Source organism: Olea europaea, chromosome 2 (assembly GCF_002742605.1).
Source record: "Olea europaea var. sylvestris chromosome 2, O_europaea_v1, whole genome shotgun sequence".
Classification (NCBI taxonomy): domain Eukaryota; kingdom Viridiplantae; phylum Streptophyta; class Magnoliopsida; order Lamiales; family Oleaceae; genus Olea; species Olea europaea.
In genome coordinates this window covers 7,206,823-7,215,316 of record NC_036238.1, presented here as the reverse complement: position 1 = coordinate 7,215,316, position 8,494 = coordinate 7,206,823, and positions in this window count along the sequence as shown.

The window sequence follows — 8,494 nt, the reverse complement described above, 5'->3', positions numbered from 1 at the left end:
GGCAACGGCGAAAGTTTTTGGGAATGTGAATTTCCTACTTCCAATAATTTTATTGTCAAAAGAGGTAGGATACTTTTATGTGCAAGCGATACGTCCTTGCAATATTATGATTTTTATGCGTGATTTATTTCATGAAATGCTTATTAACCTGCGGGTCCAGTGAAATGAAATGAAATGTTTGACCTCCGGGTCTCAAAGAAATGAAATAAAATGTGAGATTGCCTTCGGGTCTTCTCAAATGTGCTAGAGCTTTCGATTGATCACCGATTGCTCTTGATGAAATGATGGTATGAAATGTTATGAATTTACGTTTTAAAAGTTATCATATTGTTCGGACGCACGTATCCTACTGAGTGTAATTACTTACTCCTTTAATTTCAACATTTCAGATCAGTAGGGTCAACGTGGAGGTGGCTGAGCGATGCGCGGGTTGCCAAGTAAAGAAATTATTTTTCAAGAAATCATTCAAAAACAATTTCGTTAGGCTTTCTTGTGTCTCTCTTCAACAGCCTTTAAATTTACTAGTTGGTTGTGTATAAAAACATGTTATTTGATTTGCTCGTTGATTGCGTATATTTCCATGATTTAAATTTAATTTATGAATGTTCTAGTATCTTGTTTATTTAAGAATTTTATTCTTACTGTTTGGTATTTAAAATAAATAAATGTAAGTTTTTGGTAACGGCCCATACCTATTTTATAAAAAAAAAATTTGGGGCGTTACAGTTAGGCTCTAGGTCAGTTTCGAACTTTGCTCGTGAGAGTGTTGGTGATTCTGCTTTGCCACCAATTTCAGCAAATACACTTTGTTCTTGTGCTAGTGGACTCATGGAGCGCAGGTTTAGTGGTGTCAATAATGTCTATAATGCCTTACGGATTGTTGAAAGTGAAAGTTCTAGCAAGGGGCCTTCTGATCGTACATTTGGTGTGGTTTCTACTACAGGGTGTGCTTCAACCCTGTCTAGTAATTATTAATTCCAGGAGGAATTTTGGAAACCCGGGTTTGAGTTCGGGTGTCGCTTGTGGACGCCGAGCAAGGGAACATGTTTTCATGGAGAATTTAGTTACTATGTTGAGGAGCTTGGTTATTCTGATGCAGACGGATCATTTCTCAAGGTGGAGAAATTTGGAGCATCGTTTGTTGCACAAGAATTTCGAGTCAAGGTGGAGATTGTTAAAAATGTGTCTCGAAATTTGGCAATCTTGGGTTTTGGAAAGAAATCTCGTTGGAGCTATATGTTTTAGGAAATAATCAATTGGATTCAAGAAATATGGAAAGAATCAATTGGAATCCAAGATTAGGAAGGAAACAATTTGAAACCGTGAAAAAGAAAAGAAAATTGTTGGACACGTGACACGTCTTTTTCTTTTACGTGATTTTTTTTCCTAATTTTATATTTTTTTCCTAGTTTTAGCATTCGAATCGTGTACTATAAATACATGGCTCTTTTAGTTTAGTTGAAGCCAATTGCTGTAATTCTCTCGTTTCATAGTGATTGAGTAAAATAACATCATTCCTATGCCAGTTCCCTTTTATTTTGCATCTTTTACTTTAATCTTGTTATTGGTCATTTTGTGTACTTCATATTGGGTTCATCAAATCTCAATTCGTGCGTTGTCTTCATCGGTCCCAACATCGGTTGCATTGATACAAAATCTTCCCTCCACAATAAATAAATTGGCTTCTCTCTTGAAGAATTCTGGGGCCATTTTCCTTTCGATTCTTTTGTTCTGAAAGTCACAAGAAGAAACCATTTTCTTCAATTCTCTGCCAAAAGCAGTTTTGATAACAAGATTTCTTTTAGATTCTTCCCTTTTTCAACTAAATAAAAGATAGTTGATTACAAAATCCATGCCAGAGTAGATTATTTTCTTAGAAAAACAAGAAAGAAAATCAAATTTTTTTTCTTTTCGAGAAAAATACCTTTAGTAAAGTTTGATAACCCCAAATCACAGCTAGGAGAAAATCAGCAATGCCAAAGAATGAAATAGTTAGAAAATGATTCAAAGAAAGTTATATTAATTATTATAAAATCCTAAGCATGTACATTGTTTGTGTCATCTTCAATACATCCCCCACAGCATAAGCACAAACCCAGACATATCTTAGGGTTAAGGCGCTTCATAGTCCTTAATGATGGAAATGTAAATATTAAAAAAAAAAAAGTATAGTTTGACAAGATAAAAAATCAAAAATAAATGGAGCTCTTTCAAGGAAAATAAATAAAATATGGATTCTGATACCTGATAACAGAAAAGAAATGAACTTTTATTAGGGATCATGGAAAATTTAAGCAACACAAACAAATCACTTTACATTGTCATTTGGGAAACAAACCACAATTTTTCAAAATTTTCGCCTCCTAGGATAGGAGAGCAGATGTTAAAAAAGTTTAAGATTTTAAGCCAAAATACATTTATTACTTTTTACTTCAATGAGTAGTAAATTCTTATTTTTCCCAAAATCTCAGGTCAAAGATGAAAATTTTAAAACAAATTAAAATTAACAATCTCTAAAATAATCACCACTTCACAAATAATCTTTATTTCCAGCGGATCTATGCAAATCAATTGAAGTGAAACTCAAACCCTAATTTCCACTCAAATTTATTTGAGATTAAAACTAAAAAACTAATAAATGAAATTGGAGTCATTAAAACTCCAAATCATATCCATGCTGCAAATTCAATTTCTAAAATCCATCAAATTAAAAGATCATAAAATCAACACTAAAACCCAATCAATCATGCAACTAGATGCTAGCATGTTCTCATCTGTACACACAAAACTCAAAAAAGTCCCAAAACTATTAAATGAAAAAAAAAACCTTAAATCTTAATCAAGCTGTACTTTGAAGGAGCAAAAACTATGATCCGAACATCATTTTACCTTCAGCAAACTGATAAAAGGAGCATATATGTGTGCCCTGAGTCGAGTAGATGAGAATTATATTTGTTTACAGAGAAAGAAGGAGAAATGATGGAGGTTTACTGATGGGACCGTAGGTATTGTTTTATATATAAAATTAAGGCCGGGATTGATTTAAAAGGCTTAGTTAAACTAAACAATAGTCCAAGAAGACCAAGAACTAAGGTTTTTAGTTATAAGACCTAAAGTTATTAAATATGGAAAATAGAATTTGTAAAAGATTAAAATATCCTTGTATGTAAAATGATGTTATTACCCTAATTTTCATTTCAATTTCCTTTCAACCTTAATCTCGATATCCCTATCACCGCATGAAATATGATATAATTTTTAAATCAACAATTAATTATTTTAAGTAATTTCAATAATTAAATTGGCGATACCCAAACTTAATCGTTTCACGTTTAAGCGATTTCTAAAGTTCCTTTAATCATTTAAGCTAATTTTTATTTCATTTAACTTAATTATATAGCTCATTCAACTTAATTCAATAGTTCCCTTTCAATAAAATTGAATTTAAACTAACAATTTATAAACTATAAAATTAACCATAACTATATAATAAGTAACTTTTTACTTACCTTTAAATTGAAGAATCCAAGCTTACAAATATGAAGCACTTATTTTCTAACAATATAAGCGAACTTCCCTTTTTTTTTTTTTTTTCCTTCCTTTCCTTTTTTCCCTCTTTTCTCTTCCTTTTTTTCCCTGCCATCGTCTTCTTGGTGTGTTGTGTGTGTTTGTGTGTGTAATTGGATAGATTTTGAACTTGGGAGGATTGATATAAATCAATCCACCGCCTCCCTATTATTATTATTATTTATTTATTTTACTTTTGATTTGTCTTTTAATTAAACTAATGTATTACAATATCCCCTAGTAAATCCCATATCAATGAGAGTGTTAAATAAAAAATTAATAGAAAATAATAATTCAAAGAATTCCTATTAACATCCCTGAGAAAATAAGAATTTCCAAAAAATGAACTTAAATGTTTGCCCAAAAAAGGAAATTTTACACCCTGAGTTTCTGGCCCACCTCTTTTCATAAAATGATAAAAAGACACGCAACTACCAACAGATGAAGAGTTCATGATTTGCTTCAGCTGCCAACATCATCATCGTTGGAATCCTCAACTATTGTAGTGGGTTTCAAAGGCAGTATGTTTGATTGTTCAGGTTCTGGAATAGGCTCTCTCACAATCAATGCATCATCAGAGTCATCCGCATTTGCCTCTACCTAGGTTAATAGCTTCGATAACCAGTCATGGGAACCTTCGTTTCTGGTCACTCGAAATCAGCCTCCTGATCAGAGCTTATCTCGAGCATTACCATGGCAGAATTTTCTGTCACAAATCAAGAAGCATCACTTCTCAAAGATTTTATGAATAAAATTAACGGCATCAGTTTCCTCACATCATCACATAAAATTCAAACCAGCTAATGATTTCTGAAAAAGAGAAGTGATAGAAAACAACAAAGAAACTTCAGGCTAGGGTTTGAGGATTCTCCTGGAAAATTCTTTAAATGGCTTAAATAAACCAAGAAAAAATACTTCATTATTAGGACTCTAATTTCATAAATTACCAGAAATAAAAGAATAGACTGCCCTGAACTTGAAATGGAAAAATTATAGAGAGACTAGAATTTACTAAGAGAGAAAATGCCAAAAAAAACCTAATGCGATGTGCAAAGCATGTGCATACATATGTATTAGTCTGGTAACCTCTTATGTATTTCTAGTGCATAGAGAAAGTGGAAATTTATACAAAATCGAATTAGTCTGGATAATTTATCAAAGTTTTAGCTCCATTATGATGAATACATCTTCATAAAAAAATATGTAATCATGAAAGGATTTAATGTATTATCAATTGTATAACGCTATAATATTACATCAATAGTTTACCACATTATTCAACAAAAATTTAGGTTGCAAACTGGAATATCAATTATAGTTGATTCAGCGTCTTGTTTTGTTACTATTACAACTAATAACCTTGGATTCAATTTAATTATTGTCGTGTATTGAGCACTACTCAATGTAAGAAAATCTGGTATTATTAAAAAATTATTTGGCTTGATTTTACTACCATTTAAAATGTGTTATCTAAAGTCATACTCTTTGTATTTACTAATATTTGTTCTCAGATTTAATTTCGCTCTAGAATATGAGTTTCTTCTAAGATAATTCAATATAATTTTGAGCGCCAAGCGTAGTTTTATTTTTCTTGAATTTCAATTTAATTTTCAATTATACTATAAATTTTCTAATTTATATGTTGTGCAAGTTATTCATGTTCGTGTTCAGATTTAGTTGAACTCTAGAATTTGATTTCTTCTTTAAAAATTCATTATAATCTTAGTGCCATTATAGGCAATTTTATCTTCAATATCCATTTAGTTATGGATTACTACAACTTTTAGAAGATTGAAAATTACATCATCTCCGATGATAGTTTATGGTTGAAGGTGATTTTTCAACCTAATTTTAAATTATTATGACAGTTTTTCTTTGTTTCGACTACTATCAATGGATAGAAAAACAACCGAATTTTCGAGTCATTCCTTATATTAATCCTGCACTTGCACACTTTACTTGGATATAGAAGATGTAGAGTACAGATTGGATAGGGTTTTTGTCACAGATGCGTTCTTGGAGTGGTAGAATTATATTTCTGGTGCTTCAGTCTAAAGTCTTTACGTATGGAACATTGACTCAACTTCAGTTACCAACAAAGGCTAGAATACTAATGTTTTATCTATATATTGAATTGGCCATGTAGCATTAGAAGTACATGCAGAATAAGGTTTTACATCATGAATGTACTTTGCACATTGATAGCACATAGTAATTTGTGAGCAACCAATTTGAAAATATATGACCGATAAATAAATTATGACCTATAATTCATTTTGTTTGTAATCGATGAAATAAATTATGACTGATAAGTGTGTTTTGTAGGCACTCTAATGGCCTATTTATTGATGAAACTGAATAAATTCTTATTCATAATTGTGTAATTATGGTGTTTGTAGGGCAAAATCCCAAGTTGAAGGACAAAATGGCTAAAGGAAGGAAAAGAGGACAAAAAGTGCACAAAAAAAGAATTTGGGGACCAAAGTGTACAAGTGCCAAAAGTTTTAGGACCGAATGTTGCAAATTTTGGAGGACGCAATTGAAAGAAAATTCAAATTTTGAGGACTAAAATGTACATAATCAAAGTTGAGGGATATAGTTTGCAAATATGGGAGTACCTGAGCTACAAATACTGAAAATGAGATGTGGTACTTTAGCGACGTCGCAGCGCCGCTGTAGTAGAGCCACGGCACCATGCCTCTGTCCCTTGTAGTGCTGCAACGCCATTTTCAGAGCGCCACGATAGCGACCAAGGACCTATTTGTTTATATTTTTTAGTTAGGGATCATTTTGCAATTACAAAACACGATTTTTGAGTCATTTAAAAGGCAAAATTGATCCATTTTTCTCTCATTCTTCATTCACTTAAAAAACCCAATTTTAGAGAGAAAATGGGGCAAGCAAAAAGGAGAAGAAATACTATACCAAAGAGAGAAAATCTTGATGAAATCAAGACCAAACCCAAGCAAGCCTCAAGGATCCTACTAAGGGACGGGTTTATTTCTTTATCTTGTATTTCACATTATATTTTTCTCAACTTTTGTGATTTATTTCTTTAATCCTTTCATTTTGTGCCTTACAAATACAATGGGCTAAACATTTTGGTATTGGGATGAATGAGGAAGCTTGGCTTAATTGTATAAATTTCTTTATTCACTATTTAATGCTTATGTTCTTGTGTTTTTACCATTGTTTTGAGTGCATTATCATTATTGTGGCCACTATGTGATAGTGTCTAGTGATTTGTATGATTATTGAGAAATTGTCGCACATTTTAAACTAAGGTGGTAGAAACCCCAAGTTCTTATGGAAATAGAGATATATTCCTAACCCTAGGTAACCCTTTGAGTTATTTTTATTAATATTTAGTGCTTTCGATTGTGTTTAATTGACATTAAGATATAGTAGGTTAAACCAATTGATTGGGGTTAGTTTCAAGTGGAATCATTAATCCCAACCTGATTAAAATCAAGCTCCTATCATAATTGCATTTGGCTATTTCACTTTAAAGCTTAGAATCATTTTATTTTAATCTTCAAATTCAATGATATTAATTGTGTGTGTCTTGACCGTTTTTCGAATCAACTCCCATGTAATTGGAATAAACACTCTTCGAGGGATTGACTCGGACTCAAAAAGTCCAATCAATAACTTGTGCGCGACCTGTGCACTTAAGGTGTAGTATTTTAGAGAACAATGACCTATAAAATTTTTAATCTGTGCCCTAGAGAAAATCTGTGAATAACTAATTTGATAATATATGACCAATAAATAAGTTGTGAGCTATAATTATGTATATGTGATCATTAGTTGTATAATTGTGATCTTATTATATTTAATTAATCAATATTCTTAAATAATTAGTTAATACCTGATTTTTGCATTCTTTTTTAAAACTTAAAACCTAATTTTGAATTGTCCATACTTAATACATGACTTATGAATTTTTCTCAAACAACAAAATGGTACTTAATAAGAGGCTCAAAATATTTGGACACAACTTACATTCTTGGTTTAATGAATAAAATGGACCTACTATTTAACTATTACCTAGTTCTGTCTCTTCTTCTTACATTCTTGGTTTAATGAATGAAATGGACCTACTATTTAACTATTACCTAGTTTTGTCTCTTCTTCTTTTTTTCGTTTCCCCCCTTCATACCTGCCAAAATCTAGAAAAGAAAATTAAGGAAATCTCCCATATATTTTTTAGCTAAGCTTATAAAGTTTCTTTAAAATTTAAAAATTAATTTTTATGAAAATTAGAAGTAAATTATTATTTTAAAAGTGATCTTTTCATTTATATTTAAGAGTTTCATAACAATTTGACGTCTAGGGTGACAGGGTCTCATATTTCTAATGCTGGCCCTGGGTAAACCAAATAGGTTTACAGTGAGCTCAAAGTGTGGTATGATTTGTGATTTGAGTCTTAAACTTGATAAATTATATAAGGGGGAGAAAATGTACTTGGTGTAACATGCAAGGATAGATTGGTTATAGTTGTGGGATAGAGATACAACTCACTTTCACCGTGAGGTAGCAAGTCAAATTTTGAGAAATGAAATATTTGTCTTACTGAAAATTGAAGGCGCGTGCTTTTCTGATATAACCACTTTTTCTCAATCACACATGGGGCATTTCTTGGAAAACAAGTTGGAATAATATCAGAGCTATATGACAAATATCGCGCTTCCACACGTGATATCTGGTTGCTTTTCTGATATAACCACTTCTTGTCAATCGGACATGGGGCATTTCTTGGAAAAGAAGTTGGATTAGTATCAAAGCTATATGGCAAAGACATTTACAACATTTGATACTAGATATGCACTGACTGGTATTGTCTCGTTTAACGCTTCTTGTATGGATGGGTTTCATGTGGATTTCTATCAGTGAATTGGGAGGAACATTGTTTAGTTTAGTTTTT